The sequence below is a fragment of the Desmodus rotundus genome, chromosome 5 (assembly GCF_022682495.2).
Source record: "Desmodus rotundus isolate HL8 chromosome 5, HLdesRot8A.1, whole genome shotgun sequence".
NCBI lineage: Eukaryota > Metazoa > Chordata > Mammalia > Chiroptera > Phyllostomidae > Desmodus > Desmodus rotundus.
In genome coordinates, this window is record NC_071391.1 from 134,335,002 (window position 1) to 134,362,287 (window position 27,286).

General features: G+C 38.1%; 1 long non-coding RNA gene across 2 annotated transcripts in view; it reads left to right on the plus strand.

The window, feature by feature from the left end:
• The window catches only part of LOC139440928 (uncharacterized), a 535,155-nt gene that overhangs the window by 181,555 nt on the left and 326,314 nt on the right, over positions 1-27,286 (plus strand). For both annotated transcript variants that reach the window (XR_011651245.1, XR_011651246.1), the window contains exon 2: positions 24,049-24,110. This is a non-coding gene — a long non-coding RNA (uncharacterized lncRNA). The remainder of the gene's footprint in view (positions 1-24,048; positions 24,111-27,286) is intronic.

Genomic DNA, 27,286 nt, shown 5'->3' on the forward strand with positions numbered 1-27,286 from the left:
GAAGTTTGTTAAACTAAATTTGAAAAAAAACTTCTTTAATTGTGTTTACCCAAAAGCCTTTTCTTCCTAATTTAAATAGCATAAACATCTGGACTGAAGCAATATTAGAATCATGGCAGTAGTCAAGCAAATCTTGTGGAAAATAATGAAATTAGATCCCTGGTGTTGTGACAGAGTAAGGGCAGGATACATCAGTTCGATGTTAATAAAATTTCCATGAATGACTGAATACAATTAAGAAATTGTCAGTTGCGGCAATGAACTTTTGTAGCTCATAGATGTTTGCATCATTTGATTATGCTGGCAATTTAAAATTGTTTGTTAGTGTCTGTGTTGGTATATTAATTATGACCTTTATTACAGCCCACAATTAAACTAGTCGTATAGCAACAAGCACACGGTGCTGTGACACCAAAGGGTCTGAACTATTGAGAAAGAGGTTGCTCTGTTTGGCCACCGGTGCCCTTTCTAACTGGGAAAGATTTTTAAAAGATGCAGTAGCTGGGAAACTGAAACAACTGCAATGAGTAAGCCCTTTAATACAAGAATTCCTTTTTAATAGTGTTTTAACCGTTTTAATTGCTAACAACATCTGTAAAACTGGGGGGAAAAAAAGCATTTTTTACTGTGACTCCAAGATAAGCTTTCCCTCTTTCAGGAAGAGAAAACAATTATTCATTGGTTAATTAGCTGTAAACAACTTTTAAAAGACACATCCATTATATATGTAATTATTTGAAAAAAGGCTTTAATGTTATTTGTACTAATGCATAATTATTAGTGCTCGCTAAAAGGATTAACAGTACTTAGATGACCACTGTTGTTGGAGAGCATCTCGGTGAAGAACAGAGATTAGCATCAGGAAGGAGTATGTTAGGATGACTCAGATAGGAATTTTTTTTTGGTTTGGTTTGGTTTTTTCACCATTCAGTAGAGGTAATGTGGAGTCATATTACATTTTCAGAAAGAATGCCTTTCAAACTCAAGGAATGGTAGTTTTTCATCTTTATTTTTATGGCATGTACAAAAAAAAATCTCTCACCAGACAGGAATATATTCCTAGGGTTACAATGCTGCTATGATTTATTTATTTATTTATAACTCTGAGAGCTCTTTTTAAAAAAAAATGAACAATAAATTATATTTTAAACCTATGGTTATTAAAAACAAAGTAGTTCCTGATAAAAGCATGAGCTATTTACTCATGTGTGCTGGGGGCAGCCTTTGTATTCTATTTATTAGATCATATGCCTAGTTCCCCATGGTATGTTTGATAACTCACAACCATTGGTAGAAATTAAGCACAATAAAAACAAATAGTTCTCCTGACAGTATCTGGATTTCAGTTGATGAAGTTCTTTGCTGACTTGCTTCTGGTGTTCAGTGATTTAGTTGAAACAGAATTAACTTGGACATTTCAAAGTCAAATAGTTTGGGGATTGGCATTTTCCCTCCCTTTTGTTTACCTTTCTTTTATTACCTTTCATTGGTTACCTGGTACCATTATTAGAAAGATGCAAAGCTGTGGGTATCATTGTGAGGTGATGTTGATAAAGATATTGCATAGCCTGGGGGCAAAGCTGGGACTTTTGGTACTTGTTGCTACTATACATTGTAATTAACTCAGCTTAGGTGGTCCAAAGGCTTGGTATGGACTTTTTACCACAGATGTCTGGATTTGATTCCACTCAAGAGCCCTGTCTTTCATTTATTTTTTTATTTTTTAAAATATTTTATTTATTTATTTTAGAGAGGGGAAGGGAAGGAGAAAGAGAGGGAGAGAAATATCAATGTGTAGTTGCCTCTTGCTTGCCCTCTACTGGGGACCTGGCCTGCAACCCAGGCATGTGCCCTGACTGGGAATGAACCGGCGACCCTTTGCTTCGTAGTCTGGTGCCGAATCCACTGAACCACGCCAGCCAGGGTAAGAGCCCTCTCTTTTAGAAAGAACTGAAGTTCTGGGGCTCTGGTTTCAGGATTTGCAAACCTAAATTTCCCAGGATGCCAGTTAAAATCTCAGTGGTACTAATATCTTCCTTCTCTCTCTTCAAGATGGGGAAGGCCCCTGTGTGATGAGACCTTGCCGGAATCACTGTGTAGACAGGACAACTCTCCCATATTTCTCAATATAATACAGTCTTTGCTCCAAAGTCCTTGACCACGTCTTGTACTCTGAACTGACAAAGTGGACTGGTGTCCTTGTTAGTCACTAAGAGCAATAATATTTTGAACATTTTGCAGCATTTGGCATGAGCTTGCTATCTCTAAGCAATGGAAGTATTTTTTTGTTTTATTTTGTTTTGTGTTTTGGGTTATGAGGGACAAACCTGTTTGGGCTGTTTCACTGGCCAAAGCATCTAAACCTAATTCTCTCACTGCTAGAGAGATCTTGCCTGTGACATTATTTCATTGGCCATTTAAGTTTGAGTGCACTTGACTACTAGTTAGTTAATCTGCTGGGTTATCAGATTCCTCCTCTCAATATCTTCCCTGTTTTCAGAAAATGTCCTAAATATTTGAAGGAGGGGAGGATGTCCAGAACATACACCTACGTAACCTCTCCTGTCTTGTGTGTGTGTGTTGTTTTTTTCCTAAATCCCAAATTCAAACACAGCCCAGTGCCTTTGGCATGGAGGGAGTTCTAAATGGTTGCTTTGGTGCTGTTATTTTCCATAGTTGACAGGGAAATTATTACATTTTTAAGGATTTGTGAATTTAAGCATAGATGATTACTTCAAACATTGGGGTTTTGCAAATGGGAAGCCTTGTTGCTCAATTTACTAATTTATTTTGTGATCTGTGACTAAACCGAGTCAAAATGCAAATAGTACTGGGCCCTTTCCGTTTTATCACCGGATCAGTTTACTGATGGGAGGATCGGAGTCACTAAACACTCCAACACTCTTGTGATTCCTAAGTAGTTGGGCATTAAAAGCAGCGAAAGTGAAGACTATGGGAAGACTGCGGCACTTCACACAGGGAGGCTTAAATGAAATCTAGTTATTTATTTTAGGTTTGAAATGAAGAGTCTCCAGCTCAGTTTTATTGGCCATTGTGACAGCACAAACAGGTCTGTTACCCATCACACGCGACAATAAACTGCATCGCTGGGAGGTGGCAAACTCACGCAAAAAGGAAAGCATTTGGCAAAGGCTGGGTAAATAATGCAGCGAGCTTAAAGGGACCCTGTGAAATGCCTTTGTATATTTTATGTATACAACCTCTGATTCCTAAAAACTGAAAATCACATTTTTGATTCTTTTTCTTCTTTTGCATTTTGTCAGCCTCAAATAAGCTTCTTTTAATATTGATGACATTCAATGTAGTTTATGTAAATGCATTTCTTTCTTATGTATTTTCAATTTAACCAATCATCAAAGGAACATTAACTAGGGGAACCTATCGTGATACAGAGTATTGTTACCTATGTTTAGAAATACTATAGGGTCAAACGAAATTCTAATAGGATTTAATCAGCCTTTAGCATGGGACATATTCTGAAAATCCAGTGCAGGGAACGTGGAATTCCCAGTGGCTATGCACAGATCAGAGATGCCTTTAAACAGAAACAATGGGAAGTATCCCAATGTAAAGGGATCAACAGCCCAGATTCGTCATCTCCTCAACACTTCATAACATGAAAAAAGAAATCTGATAGGGCATGAAAATTGATTTGTTTAGCATTGTCTCTTCCAAATGTCTCTTTTAAAAAATTATTTAATTAGACTAAGTGATGTAGCTCATTTGTGAAATACATCAGGGCCTGAGGTGTAGGAGGTCCACACATGTAGGTCTCCCGTCCCTGCCCAAAGCCCCTGGGGCAGAGATCCTTCTTCACTCAGGAATTTTCTATTTTAGAAAGGTAATTTGGTACGTACGCCCCAGATTATGCAACATCTCCAGCACCCTGTAATCAAACATGTTCATATTTCTGCATGGCAGTGTATGAATATTCACAATGCATGGAATAAATAGAGGCTGGAGATCTCTCTTTGAAATCAGCTCAGGTCTGGTTTTGCCGCCGCACGAGTTATGAAAAGCCTTACAGAGCTTTTTGTGTTCAGTGTCGCAGACGGGAGGTTGCAGACCAGTGTTTCTATACTCACTCAAACTTTCCAGTCGTGTCTGCGTGTCACAGCTTTAACTCGCATTTCAGTTGGGTCATAATGTATTTCTGCAATCAAATAAGCAAATATGGACAAATATGGCAAGAATTTAAATGACAGACCCAATGTTTTTCTTAGTTTTCTTTTAATAAAAAGTCAACAACTATTTATTAGCAAATAAGAGCCAAGCACTGTGCTAGGTGTCCAGGGATATGCTAGAGGAGTAAAAACAGGGTCTCTGCCTTGTATGATGAATTTAGGCACGTGAGACTTTCTGTCTTCCCTCCTCACACACACACACACACACACACACACACACACACACACACCATCCCCCACACAGAATAATATCAAGAGATATGTAAAAACAAACACTAAGTTAAGTGTTCCAAAGAATACATGCTTTAAGTCTATAGTAGCAAATAGGTTTCAAATCACCTGCCAAATGCTATTGATTGGGAGTGGCTGCTTCTGGTGCAATATTGAGGCTTCTGAAATAAGTCTGAGATCAGCCACAACAGCCTCCTTATTGATTATCAATGTGTGCCATGGTGGCAGGAGAGTGGAATGACAACCGGCACACCATCTATTTGCCATCGCTCCATGTCTAGGTAGTTAAGGTCCAGGAAAGATTTTTCTTAAAAGGAGTGTTGTATAGTTGTTGTTGTATAGTTGGTGTTGTTGTTATTTCATCATTCCATGTCCGTTGTGAAAAGTCCCACAAGAGTTAGTTATTCTCAAAAGTTTAAGAGCATATTCATGTAATTACATGGTTGTAATTTGAAGAACCCTTAAGTAAATATGACAACCTACTCTTTTGTGCAGAATTCTGATGTGGTTATTTTACCTAAGTATGGAACAATAAAATTTGATGTAACAAAATAATTATAATCATATTGATTGGAAGGTGAGAATCTCTTCAGCTTAACTTTTCTTTTTATATTTTGTTTTGTTTTAATATGAGTTTAAAAATGTAGTAATGTGCTAATTAAATGTGGACCTGTCTTCCAAGAACCAATAATTCATTTGGACGTTGTTACCCTAAGTACTGCCTTCTTTTTTTTCCCCCTTGATATTTCAGAGCCCTCTTTGCACTTGGTGTATTAGAATAGGAAGTATTTATAATCTTGTTGCTAAGATTGTTTGACTCCTAGTCCACCTTCACAAACGCTTAATTATGATGAGCTCAGGATGTTGGAAAAGACCTCATTGCAATGTGATTGTTACGAAATAAGTACACATACATGTATATGTGTGTATAATATATATGTATGCATGTGTGCGCATGCATGTATAAATGTGGCAAATGTTCATTAACAGCAAGGATGTAACAGTTCATGTAGCTTTCCTGTCTCCCTTACCCCATGTGTTCTTATATGACCTAACACAGAAGAACATGTCAGATTTCTCCTAGCTCTGGAATTCGGCCTCTTCCCATAAGAATTGGGTTTTGACATAAGCTTTCTCCAGTTCTAACTGTAATATCTTGAGATCTTATTTGAGAGATTTTTCTGTTGAAATTATATTCTCAGGTTTGGAAAGAAAAAAGAGTCTTTTAGTCTTATAGATTATTTCATACGACGCAAGTCTATGGTAAATTCTGTGGCGACTTAATTTTATATCATTAACAATAGTGAGCTGAATATTTTAAAAATAATTCTAAAATGTTCAAAGTTCCCTGCTGCTTGTGTGAAAGGTTAGGCCATCACATTTGAAACAAGACAGAAATGAGATAATAAAGGAGCCACAGGCATCTTTTATCTTTATATCTCGGGGACACAGCAGCAGGGATGAAACAGTTTAGCTGTGACAATGCCCTCATGACCTGCCATGTACCTCCTTGGGCATGAGAATGGACAATCCAAGGGACCAGAAGTGTTCTCATCTGGACTCTGGAATATCAAATTGGGCAGCCATATCAATCCTGAGGGGGAGCTGCCTCATGGCTGGCCATGGAATGGCAATGCAGGAACCAAATGAAGTGGATTGTAAAGTTTGATTGGTATAACAAATTGAAGTTAAAATGTCCCCTAGTGCATTTAATAGTGAACTGGGAAATTATGATCAGATAGTGTGGAATTATACATTATTTTAGCAAAAAAAACCCCAGAGTACTGACTCATATACAAAAGACTTTTAGAAGACAGAAAAATACAACTACCAATTTTTACCAGGTATCAACTAATGAATAGACTTTGTAATCAATGCATTGCAGGCTTATCTTAAAGATATTAGGTATATAATATTCTCAAACTCACCCTCACTCAACTGGTGAGACTGGCAGGTGTGTATAAAGAAAATTATTATTAACAGCTATGTTACTTATTCTAAAAATAATGAATAAAATAAAATGCATCTTGAATTCTTCCAGCCTTGGGTCTATTTGAAATTCACACAAAATTATATAGGACAATTTTAAACACATGCAAGTACTAACAAAATGCCACTTCTATAAGATAAACACAAGGATTAAAACCGACTTTATAGTTTAAGGATAAATCAGGTAAAGCAAAGATTTGGAATTAAGCATTTAACTTGGTTTAAGGTATGTGTGTGTGTATTTTGATATTGCTAGATCCCTATAGTATCTGAAAAAAGACTTGTGAATCTCAAATAATATAATTAGACTTAACAGAGGAATCTTTTAATGCATAGCATATTAATATATTTCCCTTACTTGAGGCTTATATGGTTTTATTGAGTATATTTACATGACACACGTTTGATGACAAAATGTTCTCCCTTTCACTGTCTTTGGATGGGGGTGTCAAATTAGAACATTCTTTACATCTACTCACATCTAAATGTTTCAGAAGGTCATTAGTAGCTTCAGATGCATACTGACATCTATGTAGTGCCTGTGGCAGCCCACACACCTCCCACTATAGGCAGTGGAATTCAGATAGGCCGAGCCTGTCCTGACAAGGTTGGAATTCCTCTTGGTTGCCCCTCAAACCCTGCACCCAGTCAGAGCAGTGCCAGTAACTGAGAGGTACCACCTTATCAGGCAAACAGACCTTCCACAGACATGCAATGCTTAGAGAAGCATGTAGTTCCACTGCAAAGTGCTGAAGAGTCCCTGCCTTTACATACTTAGATGTCACAGTTAGCCATCATCTTTCCCATCTCAACTTCTTTAAAAATGTTCCCCTGCATTTACTTGGGGAACAGCCATTTTCTTTGTCCCTTTGGCTGCTCTTTCCCTTGTGTGCATGAACTTGTTAATTAACCTCTAGCCTGAGCACCATTTTTATGGTGAACTTGAGTTCCATAGTTCCCGGTCTCCACCCAGACCCCAGTAACAGAATTGACCAAGGTCCTCGGCTTCTGTGCTCTGAAACCTACTTCTGAGTGCGTTCCAAGGCCATGCCTCCTACATAGCTCAGCCAATCACTGAGCTTGGTGACATGCTAAATCAGCCTTTCCTAGGACAATTGGGTCTCTTCTGTCAGCTGACTATGACACAAGGACTTCCCTATGGCTTGCTGAGCCTTCCTAGCTTGGAATCTAGGAAGCTTCTGCCAACGTAGAAACTCCCCATTCTTCCTCATGCTCAGACTACATCATAGTCTGAGGTCTCCCCAAGCCTCTCCTCTAATCCCATCTTGGCATCTGCTTCTCACAGGACCCAGAGTGACACACTACATTTGGTTTATTCTTATTCTTTTTGGATTATACTTATTTGTGACTCTTATCAACTCTAACCAACTATAAGCAATGAGGTGCTCAATAAATATTTAATGAATCCATAAAAGAACGGATGGCTTTTTGAGCAAGATTCTTAGGTAATGAAATTTAAATATTTTATGGTTTTTGTCAACTACACACCACCAGTTTTACTCAATCTCTATCCTTGAAATGTTTTTACACTTAAGGTTTTAATGATTTGCAAATCCGAATACTGCTTGTGACTCACCAGAGGTAGGGCCATATCATTGTATTTTGTTTCTTGATGGACCATTGGTTTAAAACCCACACATTGCTGAAACACCTGTAACGACTACTGGCTGGGAGAAGTGGGAAATAACAAAGATGTATAAACATATTTCTTGCTCTCAGATGCTTAATATTTCAGTTGACCAGAGCAATTAGTCAGACTAACCAGGTGAAATTTGACAAAGAACCATTTTCAGATACAAGCTAGAGCACTCACAGATGTTACCCACTTGCCTGCAGAGAGTATGTGTCTGGATTTCACAATTTTCTCAATAAAATGAACCCTTTTTATCTGCTTACTTGGTATCCCAGGTTTGTGGACTTCTTGTTAGGAATGTAGAATATTTGTGCCTTTATTAGAGAGTTCAGCCTTAGTCAATGGCTATTCATCCTTGGTATTCAAAGTTTTATCTGCAGACTAGCAACATTAGTATCATCTTGGAACTTGTTACAAATGCAGAATCTCAGACCTAACTTCAGAGTTGCTCAATCAGAATCCTCATCTTTAACATATGACTCACAGGTACATTAAAATGTGAAGATAAATTTTTTGGAGCCTAATGTTTAAACTATTTTGTCACTAGGATGAGACTTAGATCATGGAATTCTACAAATTACCAGGAATCTCACCTTGAGTTGCAAGATTCTCATCTAGGTATTGGATTCCAAACCTGATTGATCAATACTTCTTCATTAACTCTTTAAATAATAATTATGTACTTTCTCCACCCTATGTTGTTAGCAAAAATATTTAAGATGGCTTGTGAAATGCATGTAATACAATACTTTAAAGAGAATAATAATAGCAACAACAACAAAAATAATAATGGGACTGTTGAAAATAAAGGTGAAGGGAAAATACGGATAAGGAAAAGAAGCTACGGGAACAGAGGGCACACCAAATCTGTGCACCAAGGTCTAGTGCCCCTGCCCTCTTTTGTGCTAAAAAGATTATCAAAATCACTGGGTATTATGCTAGTCAATACCACCTGTTTAATATCCCCATGAGACAGCCTTTCAGAATTTAGTGCCAGGAAAGTTTCTGTCTAATTTGAAGAACTATTGTGCTATCTTCTTTATGACATTGAAGCTTGTATAAATTACCGTGTTGCTCTCTTTCCCTGATTGCCAGGAAGCACAGGGCCAGATATTGTGACAACCATGGAAACTGTTTTAACCTTCACAGCTGGAATATTTCCCTTTTCTTTGAATAGTTAAAACCATTTCAACCTCCTGTACATATGTTCTATGTTGTAATTCAGTTCAAATCACTTTTAGAAAGGATTTTTTATAATGAATAATGATATATCAACATATAATCAATCAACACATTTTGTTTCTATTCCGAGTGATGTTGAAAAGGATGAACAATGATTTTTCTGCACCACTAAGAAAAATGGATTGCTCACATCCTCTTCCCCAAACTCTGATTCAGCTGTTTTGAGCATTTGGGGCATGCACAAGAAAGGGTGAGTCTAGTAGGGAGTAATAATTAAGAAATAATATTGTAATATTGAGAGCTCTACCTAAAGGAAAGATAGGGGTAACTATGAAGTTGAGCAAATTCAGAGGCACTTATGTAGTTGTTTACCATGCTCCAATGGAATCAGTCTCTACGAACCAACTTTCAGGATGTGTTAATGTCCATCCCACAGCGATGAGACAGCTCATTAGATAGGGGTGCATCCATCAGCAAGATCATAGTCCTACAATGGTTTCTCCTGCATAAAGATGCATTCTTGTGGCTGGCTGTGGCCCTGACCATGGGAAAATGGAGTTAGGCTCCCTAGTGGTGTGCTTTCATTGTGCCCAGACTCAGTTCCACCCACTTTAACACTTGAGCGTTACCACCAAACTTCCACCCATTGAGCATTTGGGCCTTGATTAAATACCCACTGCCTGAGCAGCATCATATTTTAACTGCTTTTCTGCATTTGTTTTTTGGATGGATTAGAAGTTTGTGACAGATTATGATGTCTGCAAAGGGGAGGAAGGGTGAAAAGGCGTGAAGGCTTTGGAAGAAAAAGATTAGTAAAGGAGGTTGTGTTGGAAGACAGGATGAGAAACTACAGTGTTCTCACTCAGTAGTTCCTGCCCTTCCAGATCAGGAAGGGTGAGTAGGTTTTCTTCTTACTTATCTAATATTTGATTCTTGGAAACTGGTTGTCAGGTTGGGGGGTATTTTTCAAAAAGAATCCCAACAGCCTCAATATAAACCTACTTGCCTTGTATTCATATATTTCCTGCTCAGTTCTGTGAATTAAGTTCTGGGAGTCAGCTTTAATTTTAGATTTTCTTGCTTATAGCCAGTTGTGTTAAACATGTAACTGAATGTAATTGAAATGTTATCTTTTTAAAGTGTGTGAATAATTCAGTTTTCTTTTCCAAAATGTTTGCCCTAAAGAATATTGATTTTTACAAAACAAACCACACCCATAGATATAGAGGCCAAGCTGATGGTTGCCAAAGGATGTGTGTGTGTGGGGGGGGTGGGCATGGGTAAAATAAATGAGCAAGTAGATAAATAAATAAAGGCATACATACTAGTGAGGTTTAATAGTTAAAAAACACTTATTTCAAAATATAAGACATATCAAAACTTTAAGAGTTTATGGCCACATGATTGATTTCTGAAAGGGATATATGGCTATATTTCTGGTATAATTTTTGTGTGAATAATTATTAGTATGAATCCAATAAATGCTAAGTAATTTAGCTTTATTTTTTCAATTATTACATTAATGATCTTTACTAACCATTAGGTTGTAATTAAATTTGTCCGTATTTTACTAAAGTCCCAGCATTAACATTGTTTATGCATGTTCTATGGCATTCGAGTTTCTTGAAGGATGTAAATAAAACTGTAGGCCAAATCTATGTAGAAATCTCACCAGTATTATTACTGTTTAAAAGCATGTATTTTGTAATTGATAGTTGTCAGCCTGTAATTTTTGCCTTTATACCTTGAACATTTTACACTTTTTATTAATTTTTGTAGTATTTACACCCTATCCTGTCATTGTACTTTGAAATGATGAAATGAAGATGATCTGTATTTAATTATATCTTACTGGACCAGAGCTTCTCAATCTGAGCTGCATAATAGAAACACCTGGGGAACTTTTGAAAGTCCAATTGTTGCCCCCGCCAGGTAGCTAAGTTGGTTAGAGTGTTGTCCCAATATGCCAAGGTTGTGGGTTCTGTCTCGGTCAGAGTACATATAAGAATGCATAAATAAATGGAACAACAAATTGATATTTTTCTCCATCTCTTCCTTCCCCTCTCTAAAGTCAATTAAAAAAAATCCAATTGTCCACACCACACCCCAGATTAATCAAGTCAGAACCTCTGGGGTTTAGACTCAGGTATCAGGTTTTTTTAAAACCTCCCCAGCTGGCTCCAACATGTAGCCAGGTTTGAGAACCAGTGGATGGAGCAGAAAAGTGCATTTGCTCTGAGCCACTCCCAATAGCTGCAAAAGACTTCGCAAAAGTTTCTGGGCAACAGGCTTCATATCCCTTTGATGTGTTCCTGTTCTGATTCCTAAGTCAATTTTGGGCTGATAACAGTCTGAAAGAGTATAGAAGACAGTGGAGGTTTATTGTGCCAAGTTTTACCCAGCAGAGTTATTGGCATTTCAAACTTTGGGTCTTTTCATAGCCACAATTGATTGCATTTGAGGTTCATTATAAGTGCCTATTTATGAAATATCCAGGTAAGCATTCCACTGAATTAACATTCAACACTCACATTGAGCCTGCTCTGCAGAGTATGTATGTGAACTCATAGGGCAAGCATACACACAGAAACAGAATATAGATATAGGTATATTAGATTTGTATGTGGCAATCTTTCCTTGAGCCCAGAGGAATTAGTCTGGGTTGGTGCTAGGCCTCTCAAACCGGAGGCAGGAGCCTGGACTTCCTCTCTTCTTGTGTCTGCTTCCACCTGAAAAACTCTGTCATCTTTATTGTGTCGACAGTTAAAAATGTAAAACCAGTGAGATTGATTTCTCCTCTCTCTACCACCCACACTTTTTTTTAAGTGCAGAATCTCTGGATAAATACCCTTAAGTAAGAAACTTTAAGTGTCTACTCTGACAGTTACAAATAATTTTATACAATAGGCAGACAGACAAATTGTGCTGATTTTCTGTATTTCTTTAAAAAAAAAAAGAAAAGGAGAGAGGGAGAGAAAGTCTGGCCTGGAAACTAGAGTAAATCACAAAAGTGATCTCAAGTGAACAGAGATAGATTTCTGGAATATGGTGTGCAATGAAACCACTGACCTCTTATACACGGGTTCATGTCTTTTTCTACAGAAACAGATGGGTAATAGCATAATGCTGAAATCATGCTCTACATAATATGGACCTAGTGATTGCAGACCTGATTGCTTGCCATATGGTTGCTGAAGGGTTGAAGAGAAAATGGGATGATATGCAAACCCTTAAAAGCAACATTTTTATTGAATGGCCATTACATTAAAACCCAAACTCTGCAAATGAAGGCAAAGAACTGTGGTGAATAATGATGAAATAACAAAGCAATAAAAGCAGCAGCAGCCTTGTATGTATTTTGTTTTCAGTATGCAAAGGAAGGGCAGACTTATTTTTGTCACTTTGCCTAGCATTATTATGAGCATTGGGGGGTAAGGTGGCGGGACATAAATAATACCTTCAGGGCAGAAATACTGTATGTGGGGAACATTGCCGCATTCGCTGGGTCAGAGAGAAGAAAATAATCACTTGTCCCAGAGGAACTGAATTTGACTCAGAAGCTACCTGCGGTATGTGACCAAGCTCTGTGAAGTTCAGCATATCAGCAAGGAGCTTGTACTAAAAACCTGTTCAAGAGTCTGGTGTGATAATGCAAAATGAAGAAGCTTGTTTACTTTTTGCTGTTGGATGTCCTCGTGCAGTTTCTCGGCTGCCTGATGCTGGCAAACAGGTGTAGGGGAGACGGTGGATGCCGCTTCCCAGAACAGATTACAATTTAGTTGGGCAGCTGTGATCTGTTTTGCTCTGAGTTTTGTTTTTAGTGTGTAACCAGGGACAGATAGGTTTTTTTTTTCTTTAAAGAAATTTATTAGCTTGCTTCAAATTTGCATATACTTCATTTCCTGTCTCTTTAATGAATGTCTTTCAATCATGCAAAATCATAAGAGTTTGAGCTCTTGGAAATGGAACTCACATACATAAAACTAAGCCTACTAAGAGAGTGTAGAGGGTAACGAGGTGAGAGGTAAAAAACTCAGTCCTTCAGCAAGAAGTCTGAAGCATCTAATTTTATTTTAGCATGTCAGAGCTACTGATGAGGACCGAACATCCAAACACACAGTATTTTATTATGCTGGCAAATCTATGGAGACTTGGGGAATTTGAATTCCCTAGTGCCTACCTATAAAGGTTTACTCTTAAAGAAAATTCCTTTAAAGATACCACAAATGTCACCTCACTATGAATTAACTTCCTTATTAAACTGTATTTTTTTCAATTCCTAAGGGTTAAACCATATGATTAGGGAGTAGTCTAAGCTGTTTGCTTTTATTTGTCTCACATTTATTTTCTTCTTATGTCCACTGCTTTTATTCATTTTTCTAGAAGCAGAGACATCCCATGAGAATTGTTAAGTTCAAGTTGGAAAAGGTTTTGGACCACTTATAAACATTGCCCATTGTTTATAACAAGTTTATTTGAAGGAAGGGATTGATGTTGGATAATATGGGGGTTGGAGATGTTCTTTATTTAACTTACCCTGATTCTTGTCTCTAATTGTTAAGGATAATTAAGAGTTGTTAAGTGGCAGCTGTTATGTCCACTCTCAAGCTAAGCAATTAATAGTATAGTTTAGGAGTTCTCAAATGGGAGGGTCAGTTACAGCATGAATCACTGTGCCCCAACCCCGGAGTCTCTGGTTTGGTGGATTTCCATGGGGCAGGTTTTAAGCTGCATGTGTAAACAATGCCCCAGTAGGCGATGCTGCCGACCCCTGGGGCCACACTTTGGGGATCGCTGGCTGTGGTTTTAGGGCCTTGTGATCAGGCAGAAACCTTAGCACCATCAAATGTTATTGATTTGAGCTTGGAAAGATTTCTGTGAGCCTTCTATTTATTTGGTGTTTTGAAAATAACACCCTGCACACTACACTTAAGGCAGCTAATGAAGCCACATCAGGCAAGATCAAGACAACTGTGTCCAAAGTAGCAGGGGAAGTACAGGTGGGACCTCCCCAACCCTGACAGACTGTCCAGGTCTGCATCTGGGGATGAGATGCATCGTTTTGGTTTGGTAGCTGAGACCTGTGTACTTTTGAAGTCTCATTTGCTTTTGCTGGAAGAATAAAATTACTACAGCAGTGTTCAAAGAACTTTCATCCACTTAAATGAATCCTGGAATTGTTAGGCATTTCATCAGCTTCGTTGCTTTTATTACTTTCTGTGGCCTAAAGACATATGATGAGCATAGTATAGTGTTTAAGACATTTTATGTATGGTGAAGAGTTTTTTTTTTTCCTCCCGGTGATGAGGAGCATTTTCTTCCTGCCTAGAAAGCTGATTTTTATACAGCTTGACTAGTGACATATCTCCTGTGTGGCAGAAATAAGTTTTGCATAACTTTTAACAGCCCAGGCTGACCTATTTAACAGATACCCAGTGCTACATAATGTATTTAGGTCAAGTATTGTGTTTGAGATCCTCATCACTCTTGTACTAGTCTTGCTTTCCATGAAAACCTCAGGTATATCACAGATACAAATATAGGCCAAGGGATGTTGCCTGGTATCAAAATGTAATAAATCTCTCTATAACATAATTATCATGTCACCCAATCCTACTACCGAAGTTAAAAAGGAATCTAAGATTTTAATGGAATATCTGCCCTACTGGTATTACTTTAAGGCATTGACAATGCTGCTGTTAACACAGTACTATGACTGGGAATCTGAAAAGCAACGGCAGAGTTAAAATGCTTTAGAATGTCATCACAATTTTGGAATACTTTTCTTTAAAAATTAAAAGAAAATCATCGTCTGCTATCATTTTTTTATAACTTTTTACTTGAGAAGTCGGATGATTAAGTTTTGACACATGTCTCTCAGAGTAGGGTTTTTTCCTAGCAGAAAATTTTCAGGTAAAAGTTGAAGCCCGAATATGGGCAGTGTCATTATCCTAATATGTTGGAAGATGAATCCATCCATCTTATAACAATACCTCATTGCCTCCAAGGATCTTAAATTGTAGAAAAGTAAATGTGAATTTGAAATGAGATGTTGAGAAAATGCAATTCAAAAATTATTCTAAGCTAGCTTTTAACATGTATTTATCAAATACATTTGTTCCTTCATCCAAATGGAGGACATTGATTTTTTTTTTTTTAAGAATTGGTGCTAATAATATCCTTTTATTTTTGTACTAATCTCCCACTTTCCCTCCTCCAAGATACCAACACGAGTGCCTTGAGGTCAATCCATATTTAGAAGGGACAAGAAAAAAAGCTTCTAATTTAATTCTTTAGCTTCGATTTGTAACATACTATTATTCCCACTTTATTGCTTACAAACTAAGATCCACTTGCCTAGGCGCACAATCCTTTGTATAGCTGAGGTCTGAAATCAGCCCTCCTGGCGCTCTGTGCAGTTATACCCAGGCTGTAAAATCAGTGCGTCTCAGGCCTGGATGCACAATAGAGTCACCCAAGTAGCTCTCAGAAGAAAACACTGCTGCCCGGCCCCGCCCAGCTCCACCCAGCCCATTACAGTCAGCATCTCTGAGGGTGGGGCCTGGGCAGAGATATTTTTTTTAAAGCTCCCCAGGTAATTTTAATTGTTCAGCCAGGGTTGAGACCTACTATTTAAAGTCAAACAACATACAAGTTCCGTTTGGAGCCCATAGGAATCACTTTTTCAGTATTCACATCTCTAGCCACAAACTGCCTCCTACACAAATGAAAATTATTTATACAAAGACAAGGAAAGAGACTCCATGTTATCAAATTTCTTTTCTGACCTACTAACACAGAGAATAAGACCCTTGACTGAGGCTTGGGAGCGGAGGCTCTGACCAAGCGTTAGGAATGTGAAAGCTTGTCTGCCCCGATGTCTCCCCCTGCCTTTGATGTCGTACAGGAACCTGTAAGATGGGTGTGAATGCGCAGAGCAAGGACTCACACACCCTTTCTCCACCATCAGGTATAACATGGTGATAAGAATATGGTAGTTATGGGAGTTAAATTAAAAATATAACCTACTGACATCTTGAAGGCATGAAGTAAGTGTTTTAAGGTAAAGAATTACAAATCATACTTTCTGCTTTAGGCCAAGTGACAAAGCAGTAACTTTGCCTTTATTACTTTTGTTTATATCTATTAAAGGGGTAGATGAACATGGATATCAGTAGGTACATTATGCATCTTAAAAACAAATGTAAGTGACCTTTAAGTGAGCTGTGATTTGGATTATTTGTGCTCTCTATCCCCACAGATACTTAAAGAGTAATTCCCCCTGCTCATTTTCCCCTTCCTGTTACTATTTTTCCTAGATAAATATGATGTTAATACTCACAAGAATAAGCTCATAATTATGTTGCAATAATTGTGGTAGAAGACCTTTTTGGAGACGGGGCACAGATCCGAGAGGTAACATTGTAACTAGCGGCCACGGCAGAGTGAATGGGGAATTCCATGTGCGGTGAGGTTAGTGCACTTCGCACCGTCCCATCCACTGCTCTGGCTCCTCTTACTTTGGTTTTACAAACCCCTACATGAGTTTTGGTCTATTTTTTGGAAAGTAAATACATATTTACTCTGTGTATGTTCCTTAACTATGATATTTTTTGTTATTTTAATTATTTGAAAACATCATTTGTAAACCCTGTTAATGATGTAGCACTTGTATATTTTACTTACCCGATAATTTATTACCTTTTATTTTTAAAGTACTAGTGAATTTACTGGCACTCACAAAATAAAATAAATTTGGCAAACTTTATTGGCCTTATTAAGTTATTGGTTGTGTTGGTGTGTAGGTGTGAACTTCAGCTATTACATAGTTTATCTCTAATGCCCTGGTCTGAAGTCTACCCTGAATTGCTGTACTTATTATTTTAAAAATTCATTAAAATGATGTGTAAAATATTTTAAAGAAAGTTAATTTTCTTTTATAATTACAAGACTTTTACAAATAGAGATGTTTTTAGTCATTTCATTTAGATAATTTATAGTATGCTCCTTTATAGTCTTACAATTTGGAGGAGAGCTGTGCTTAAGTGAAGTGGGCAGTATACGTTCTGACCTGGGCATGTACAAATACATGTGAAGTCCTAAATATAGGAGTTGCTTTGTTTTTATACATTGTAATAATGACCTTTGTCTGAGAATCTATATATTAATTTATGTGACGCTACTGCATTAAACCTTCCACCCTCAAAGAAAAAAGAAAAACCGAAACTGTCCTTAGAGGAGGAAAATCATTCTTCGTGACGTGCCTTGTTCTCATCTCTTTGTCCCATTCCCGAGGCTGCATCTCTGAGTCTTCATTTTGATTAACAGCCTTTCTTAGGAAGTGGGAGGCAGAGACTAAGATGCTAAACTCTCTCTGAAGTGTGTGCTAAATGATTCACAACAGTGTGAATGAATCAATTTCTGCAAGCATTCCCAACCTTTTACGTATGTAGTCTGCCAAATCTTTGTTGGATTGCATTCAATTAAAAAAAAAAGGCACCTTTCTCCATGGCACCTCTTTTCACACAGCCTACAAGGATGCAAGTTCTTTGTGCTTCAGCTGAATTTTACTTGTTCCAGAGATAGTGTTTTGAAGAAGCATCTAATATTAATTTGTCTTTACATTTAAATGTGTAAAGGTCTGCCTCTTTCATTTTAATCATTGCTACTTGGGTTTTAGTGGCCTCAAAGGTTTACTTTAAGAAGCTACTGGAAATAAGAGAGACTGAGTTTTGGCTCATCCCTGTGGATGCACAAATATGTATCCTATGTGATGCTGAAGAGGGATTATCCTACCCTAAATGAAAGAGAAATATATTTTTCTGAGTATTTCATTATTACTCCTAGGGAAAATAAGTCAGTCATAAATTTGCAGTTTATACCTAGCTAATTGTGTATTTAGGCACAGGCTACTTCATTTTTAAATGCATCATTGTAAATGATGAGAGTCCATTCTCAAAACTGATCAGAGACCCAAGTCTAATCTTCCGAATGGCATGATCTCATTTAGGGAAAGTTGGTGGCTATATTTCAAGGACAGTCACATAACACTCAGAGGATGCCATTTTTCCTGATGACTGGTGATGTTCTCCCTCCATATGAGGGTATGTTTCAAGAGAGGCATCATTGTTTTAGAGCAAAGAATTTGGCTATTCCTTGTGTGTGATTTAGAAATGGTAAAGCCTATCATAACCCAGTCATCTTAGCTAGAAAAATGGTTTAGTAGATAGAATGTTATGAACCACAGGCAATATGGCCCCAAATCACATGTAGGTAGCCTCCATGTATGCCCTGGGTGAGTCTGGGTAAAGCTGCTATGACTTACCTGTTCATATTTTCACATTATTAGTCTTTCTTCCCTCAAGGAGGAGGAAGACAGCGCAGGCTCTAACTGCCTCCTCTCCTGTCAGGTTGCCTAGCTGCAGAGCCTAACACAAGGATGCATAGACGGAAGAGGAGAAAGGGAATGAGGAAGCAGGGCAGGGCATGTGGCCTCAGCTAATGTACAGCTTCAGCCCACCCCATAAAAGTGATGTCTGTCAGGTCAAAAGATCTGGGTTTTCAGTCAAAGAAAGACAAATACCATATGATCTCTCATACGTGGAATCTAATAAGCAAAACAAACTGACAAGAAAAATAGAAACAGGCATAGATCCATGGAACAGACTGACAGCTGTTGGAGAGGAGAGGTGTTGGGGGGCTGGATGAAAGGAGGTGAAGGGATTAAGCAAAAGAACACACACACATATGCACATATATGATGCAGTGTGCAGATGATGTTTTGTTGAGCTGTACACTTGAAATCTCTGGTTTTGCAGATCAATGTCACCCCCCAAATTCAATTGAATGACTGAATGAATAAGCTAGCCAGCTGGCTTTTGTACCCCTCGAGTCAGGCAGCCATTGAATGGGTTGATAGTGGAGGGAGTTTTAACCTCTGCAGTGAAGTAGATCCTGCTAGACTGAGGACACTTCTGTAGAAAAGGGTGCAGCTGAGAGCCTTTATCAGCCAATAATCCAGTAGTTGGGGGATGACCTCCCCTAGGTAAAGGGGCCTGGGTGGAGCATCAACAGCATCCACCTTTTGCTTTTTGTCTTTCAACTTTTAAACTCATGCTTTACTCTGCATTCATCATGCCATCATTCTGTTGAGAAATCATTAAAAAGTCCTCCTTCATCCTGCACATGCTTTTTGAATGTTTCCTTCTTCTCTACTTGACATACTTTGATCATTCCTTCATCTCAGATCCTTTCTTCTTCATGCCTAGAACATCACAGAACTCTGTGATTGTATCCCTATTGTAAGACATTTTTGTTTGGGTAAATTATTTAACCTCTTTGAATCTCTGTTTCTTTACCTGTACAAGGGGCTGTTTAGTTCCTAAGTTCAAATGAGAAGTTGCATTTGAAAGCTTGATAAAATTCTCCCCATAGTATCCACTTACAAAAGGTCTACCCACAAGGACACTGTACTGTCTTTAGTCTGTGAACTTTCTTGTGTTTATTGGGTGGTCTGGTTGGCAATTATCATAACCACATTTGAGTTATAAGGCAACTGTTACTTTTGGGCACCCTTCTTCTTAACTAGATTATGAGCTTCTTAAAGGCAGGTGCCATTGCTTAACCATCCTCCACAATAGTAATAAGGGAGATCTTTTGTGTACATTTGTAAATTAACATGCTTATTTATGGCAACTTGTATCTGGACCACAAGTGTATAGAAGGAAAGATAATTTCAAGCCTAGATGATTAGAGTTGAAAAATCCACACAAGTTTGTGTTTATGGCTGCAACAGAAACTTACAAGCTGATGGCGATTATAATAAACAGTGACCAAAATCTTCTGGGAATGGGAACTTTATATGGAAATGAACAACCTTTAATCCAAATACGAGTATATGTAAGAAATGAATGATTCTAGTGACTAGTATATAAGCCATGAGGTTCCAAAAAGTCATCTCCCAGTTACTTGCCTTTTCACGTCTTTCAAGTTATAGCCAAGTAAAATATGTTCCTAAGAACATTTTCAGTTTCCTTAGAAACTTTAGGTTTGTATTATATGAGATTTGTCCAGAAAAACTCCAGCCATTGTTAATATAATGAGAATGGTTTGTGTGACATCCATGCAACCTGGCAGCCAAGGACAGTGGACTGTAATGTGCATGCATGAACAATGACTTCACTATACTAGTCACGGGGGGCAGTAGACGCCATTGAGTGAGCACGTGTACTGTGTGGCCGTCACATTCAAAATGACTGAGTGAATAGAGCAAAGAATCTGCATCAAATTTTGCATTAAGCTTGAACATTCCTCCATGGAAACTATTCGATGATTCCGAAGGCCACAGCTATGGGCAGCTGGTGATTGGCAGCTTCACATGCCTGCTCATGCATCACATCTCTTACAGAGTTTTGTGGTGAAATATCAAATCACCCAGGTGACGCAGGGTCCCCACAGTCAAGATCTGGCATCCTGTGACTTCTGGCTTTCCCCAAAACTAAAATCACCTTTTGAAAAGGAAGAGATTTCAGACCATTGGTGTAATTCAGTAAAATGTGAGGGGCAGCTGATGGCAATTGGGAGAACTGTGTGAGGTCCCAATGTGCCTACTTTGAAGGAGAGTGAGGTGTCATTGTCCTATGTACAGTGTTTCTTGTATCTTGATTCTTCTTCAATACATGTCTTTATTTTTCATATTACACGGCTGGATACTTTCTGGACAGGCCTCATATACCCTTCTCCCAAGACCTGAATATTTAATTAGGATATCTGATTGAAAGTGTATGTCAAAGTGATTAGAATCAGTAGATTAATTACAAAAGGCAATGTTATTAGGAGTTATTATTTTCATAGAGGCTGGAGTTTATTTTCAAAGTGTATTCCATCATGCTTCAAGTTTATTTATAGACCAAGCTTCTTAGCAAGTCTGGCTTTCATGATTTCATTCCATGCACTGGGCTTGTACAAGTGGCTATTGAACACCAGCCAAGATGATTCACTTTTTATCACAAGATGGAAAACTTCTTTCAATATGGTTCTGTCTTGAGATACCTGTTTTCTGCTGCTGGTTAAATACCAGTGACATAGAAGCTCATAAGCGTTCATCGAACACTTTAAGATAAGTAGTTCAGGATTGTTTAAAAATCTGAAACTTGGGATTGTGATGAAAACATACAAGTGGACCATATCACAATAAACTGAACGTACTCATTTCTCTCCTTTACCTCCCAGGTATAACTCCAAATACAGAGATAGGGGAGAAAAAGAAATTGTGAAAGACCCAGAGGAATGCCCAAACAGCCTGACCATTTCCACTACAGTTGGCGTTTATCTCCTTTTAAAACAATCCATGGTTTAGGTGTGTTTCTCAGCTGAAATTTAGATGAAAAAAGATAGGATATTTGGAGTGTCATATATAGGGAAGCATTTCTGTCAAACATTATTGAAGCTGGAAAAGAATGAAATTGAAACAAAGAACACCTGCTACTTTAACTCATTTAAGAAAACATAATGTTCTTTACTTGCCGACTAGAAATATAATACTTTCAGAGAAGAGAAAGCGCTTATCTAAATGGGCAAAAATGTAACGATTCCCCATATAAAGATATGAAATCAGAAATATTTTAAAGTGAGTTTTTCAGTTTCTGGAAGGGTAGGTTTTTAGTATAAAAATGGTTTTATTCATCAGGTGGTGAATATTTCTCACAAATTACAATAAAGAGAATAAAATAGACTTGTCACTAAAGATTTTTTATTGACATCTTTAGCTTGTCTTCATGCCAGTAATTAAATTGCTAATTATGTGTTTCTGTTACTTTGGTCATGCTTTTATTATATAATTGCTTCAAGTTTTACTCAAATCACTAACAATATTTATTTAACCTTTTTGTACATTAAATAAATTTTAATATATAAAAGCCTTGGAACTAGTTCATTGACTCTGTTTTGATTAGCAAAATCAAAGGAATTCTAACCTTTCTTGTAGTTATATGAATTGGGTTGTGTTTTCAATTAGATTGCTGATAATTATTAATTCAAGCCATAGCAATCATTGAAAGACCAATTGCAGTAGAACAGAAAAATTACAAAGAAAACTTTTCAAAATCCCAGTGTCCATTCTTAAAAAAATAAAATGATTTTCCTTGAGGTAATTGGAAATGTAAGATTAGCAATTTGATCCTTAATATGGGCCCCACATTTTTCAGAAAGATATTTGATTAAATTGTGGTTAATTCAGTTACCAAGCTTCCCCTCCCCTTTTGAATGTAGGCACTTTTGTCAGTGTTTCAATGTATTCATGATTTTGTTTTCTCATTTATTTATTTTATGCAAACCATAAGAGATATTTTTCTCAGTGAAGATTGCCTCTTTATTTTATTTTGAAATATTTGTATATTTATTTCATTAAATGAGATAATGCTTTTTCTTATTAACATAATTTCCAGTACATTAAACATATTTCTCCACAGACAGAAGAAAGGAATCAAATTAAATGACAGCTAAATCACTTGCAGCAATTTCAACTGTTAAAAGAAATAAGTGTCTCTGTTTTCTTTGTGATCATAAGATGTGCTGTAAAGGGAAATGAAATACTAAAGAAAGAAGGAAAAACATAAAGAAATAATGACTGACTTATTGCAGTAATACCATGGAGAGAAGGAAAATTCACTACAAATGAAAGGTAAAATAATATAGTGGATTTGAAAGTTACAAAATTCATTTCTTATTGATGACTTCAGTGGAAGCCTAGGACTAAGTAAACTGATGAAAAAAAAATCAATGCAATAAACTATGAATGATGAAAGTTGAAATAAATACTTTTGCGTATGGAGGACTATTATTCTAAATGTCTTTAATTTTTTAAATAATTCATGTCTTTATGTTTATAAAAAAGGAGGAACTGTTGCTTGGTGGACTCAAAATGCATGTAAAAAGCATCTACTAGAATTTCTTATTTAGTAATAAGTCCAAATGCCATTGGTGACCTTATGAGTTTTAGTGTCATGCCCTGACTTTGACAGAAGTGCATTAGGGGGAGGTGAACCTTACTTTTAAAAATGGTGCTGATGCATTTACACAGTAGAGTACCTCTATAAAGGAGACACTGCTTTCCAAAAAGACAGTATTCGGGCCCTGGAAAAAACAAAACTCAGAATATATGTTATATGCGTGTATATAGGATGCTTGTGAAGGCTCTGGGGGGACAGCGCTGGCACTCTTTGCCAGAATCCGCATTGCCGCACACACGCATATACATTCATACATAGGTGTGTGTGTGTTTGTGTTTTGTGTGCTTGTCAAGTTGTTAGTGTGTTCAAATCAGAGCATACAGTTTACCTGGATTAGTATATTTGCAGGTGGGCTTATACACTCATTTTCTCTCTTTTCACACTTCATTAAAAATAACTAGTTAATTTAATCAATTCAATCAGAAGGCAGTCAATTCAGTACAGGGGAAAAATCACTGGAGCCACTTTTGCTGAATTGATTTTGACTGAATTAACCTTCTAATATAGTTGATCTCGAAGCCCTCTCTTCTCCAAGTCCTATCTTTTCCTTCCCATCCTGTCCCGCAATCAATCCACACCCTAACCCTTCACCACCTTTCCCTTTTGTCCTTCACATCCCTTTTCCTTTGGGTTTTTTTTTCTTCCCTCCAACATGTTCAGGAGCCTTTTCCATCTGCCCCTCTCTTCCCATTCACTCTTCCCTTTTACCAGACACACTGGGGGCAGAAAACACAAAACATTCTAAATCTGGTTTTTCTTCTTTCTTTTTTAATTGCAGAGATTTGAAACTATTGCTTGGCTGCAAACATCTGGTTGCCAGTCTAGAACGGGACTCTAGAGGTAATAATTGTGATTTTTCCACTTTTCGAGACCTCTTTTCCCAAAGGTTCTGTGGTCCCTCTCAGTGTAAACTTTTGGACTGTCTGTGGAATTGTTTTCCCTTGGTGCAGCAGCTTTGCGGGTTGTGTGTGAGCTGCAAGGTGCACAGTTTTCTGAGGGGTGGGGGCGGGCTGGCCTGGGAGGGCGACAATGTTAACATCCAGGCATCCTTATGTTTGCTCACTTTGGAAATACTTCCTCTTATCTTTCCTTCAGAATGCAGGGATAAGGCAAAAGTGCAGGCCACATGCAAGAGATTTTGAATTATGCATTAAGCTGATAATGCTCCAGAATGCTAGCATATTCAATAAATAACTAGGCTGGTGGGAAGGAGGAGGTCGCTTTACCTGTGCGGAGGGCACCACATAGGGAGAGGACTAGAGGAAGCCTAGGTGAAGGGTGGAAGGGAGGTCACATGCTTTTAGCTTGCTCTGATGAAGAAGCAAGAAGACTATGTTAATATTGAAATTATTGTCTAATGCTTATTTGCTTTTAAATTGATTTAGCCAAGATAACAAGACTATCTCCAGTGTGGGCCTGTGTGTGCAAGTTTGCTTCTGGGGCAGGGTTAGCCCTTCTGAGGAATCTTATGTAAAGAAATTCTGTCTAGGGGAGAAAGTCATTTGAATCCTTTAATGGGACCTATAAACTCTTTAAAAAGGCAAGATTTTTCATGGTGAAATTTGGCAAAATATACAATAGGACACTCAGGGGTTTGTGTGGCCAGGTTTCTTGTCCTGATTAGCATATAGGAAAATGGCAGAAGTTAAGCAAGTGGAGGAAGCAGAAGGTATAAAAGCTATGAATTTTCTCCCTGGCCCACTCTACAGCACAACCCACTGCTTATGAAAACTGATTCTTCAATCTTTGCTTTGTTTCTCCTGCTTTAGTACAATGTATCCACGATGTGACCATTTTGTACTATGAGAAATTAACCATGGTGCATGTACACACACACACCCAGATGTGCACACTAACACAATAAAGACACACCCTCACACAGACACACACAAACACACGATTTTTTAAAATATTCAGTTATGTCTACCAAGGAAACAGAAAGTGCCCTTTGGGTGAGGGCCCTAACAGGTGAATAACTGAACTTCTGCCTATTTTTCCTCACCAACAAAGAAGAGAAGTTACATGCGCATTTCACCATTTTCCTAGTTTTAGACAGCACTTGACGGCCCCTCGTTCTGCCATCAGAATCCTGGGCCCGGACTGTCTGCAGCAGTGAATGTGTTTGTGAGGCTGGTTCTATAGGCACACATGCATATACACACCAACAAATTAAAAACGGGCCTGGGAAAACACCCTTCTCCTCAGAGAGTTCTATCAAGCAGTGTTTAAATTAAATAATTTGCAGAGAGTGGGGAATAAAGCTTTTGTAGCAGTATCTGGAGGTTATCGTCCCTTGGGAAATTCCTGCCGTTTAGTCCAATCTGGTGCGTGCCAACGAGACACACATGCGTGCACACACAACCCCGTGATAGATTTTATTTTACATCTAAATTATACTTATTTCTTTGGGTTGTCTGCCATTTTGTGTTTATGTCGAGAGAGGAAAAAAAGAGGCAGGCCTCTTATGATGGGATGAGGTCATTAAGATCCAAGCAAAAGCAAGGGAAGGTTATTAGTGAGCCTGGATTCAGAAGTCAGGGAAGGCTGACTTCTCCTGGTGTAATACAGTTCTGCCACAATTCCTGGGGGAGCGGGGCTGTGATCGGGAGAATGTTCCAGCTCAGGGCAGTGTTTGATTTTGCTCCCAGCCCATTGACTGATGGCAAAGGAGGAGACATTGCTGTGATGAGGTAATGTGAGTGGGTAAACCACAAAGAGCAGAAATTAGTTGATTTCTGGCTACATGTCCGGCTCAGCCAATAAATAATCTAAACGTAAGGAGAAGTTTTCCGGTTACATGCTATGCCTCTAGTTGACTCATTTCTCTATAGTCAGATGTATTCTTCGTTAATCAGCACACCTATCCACTGTGGAAAAGACAGGCAAATCACAATTAGGATAGCAAAGGCAATGTTAGTAGAAGGAGAGAGAGAGGGAGGGAGGGAGAAAAAGAGAAAGAGAAAAAGAGGAAGGACATCTGCGTATCTTGGTTATGAAAATTGGGATACTTATTATATTTCTCTAGGCCTAAGATCATCTTTGTACCCTTGACTTTCCCACTTTAACCCTTATTTAAAAAACAAAAAGCTCTGATGCATTGTTAGTGGCCTGTATAGAGGCCGTGAGTGACAGTGAAATTCCCAGAGAATCTCACATTCTGGTTCTTTCTGTTTCTTTGACAAAAATACGGGTATATTAGTTCGCTGGGGCTGCCATAACAAAACAGTGTAGACCGAGTGGCTTAAGTAATAGAGGTTTATTTTCTCATAGTTCCTGAAGCTGGAGGTCTGAGATCAAGGCGTTTGCAGGATTAGTTTCTTCTGAGGCCTCGCTCCTTGGCTTGAAGGAGAAAGGCCTCTTGTGTCTTCACGGGGTTGTCCTTCTGATGCTCCTGTGTCTGGTGTCTCTTTGTGTCTAAATTTCCTCTTCTTATAAGGAGGCCAGTGATACTGGATTAGGTCCTACCCTAAAGTCTTCATTTTAACTTAACCACTTTAAAAACCTTATCTCCAGATATGATTACATTCCGTGAGTGTTGAGACTTCAACATGTGAATTTAGGAGCACACGATTCAACCCATCAAAACTGGTCTTCCAAAATATTTGATAGAATAATAATCCATTCATTCACTTCTGTTAGCTTATTTAGAACTTTATTCACCTAACCTTTATCCTCTTCTGCACTTTCATTATACCTGATTGAAACTAATTTATTCCAATTAATGTAGGTGGTTGTGTTTTGTTGTCTTAAGAGGTGAGGGTTAGGGAGAGAGAGAAAAAGCTTATTTAAGAAAACAAACAAATCTCAGCTGAATTTTTCTAAAACGGAAAATCATCCCTTTTCCCTGCTAGACCAGCATGGCAGCGAGGCAGACAGTTGTGCCCTGGGTTATGAGAGCGGGTTTTTGCGTCGGCCCCGCCATGCGCTAACTCTGATCGTGCCTGTGTTGGTAGCAGTATCTGGGCACAGAGTGCCTCCGAATTGATTCTTCCTCTGTGTATTGTGGATAATAAATC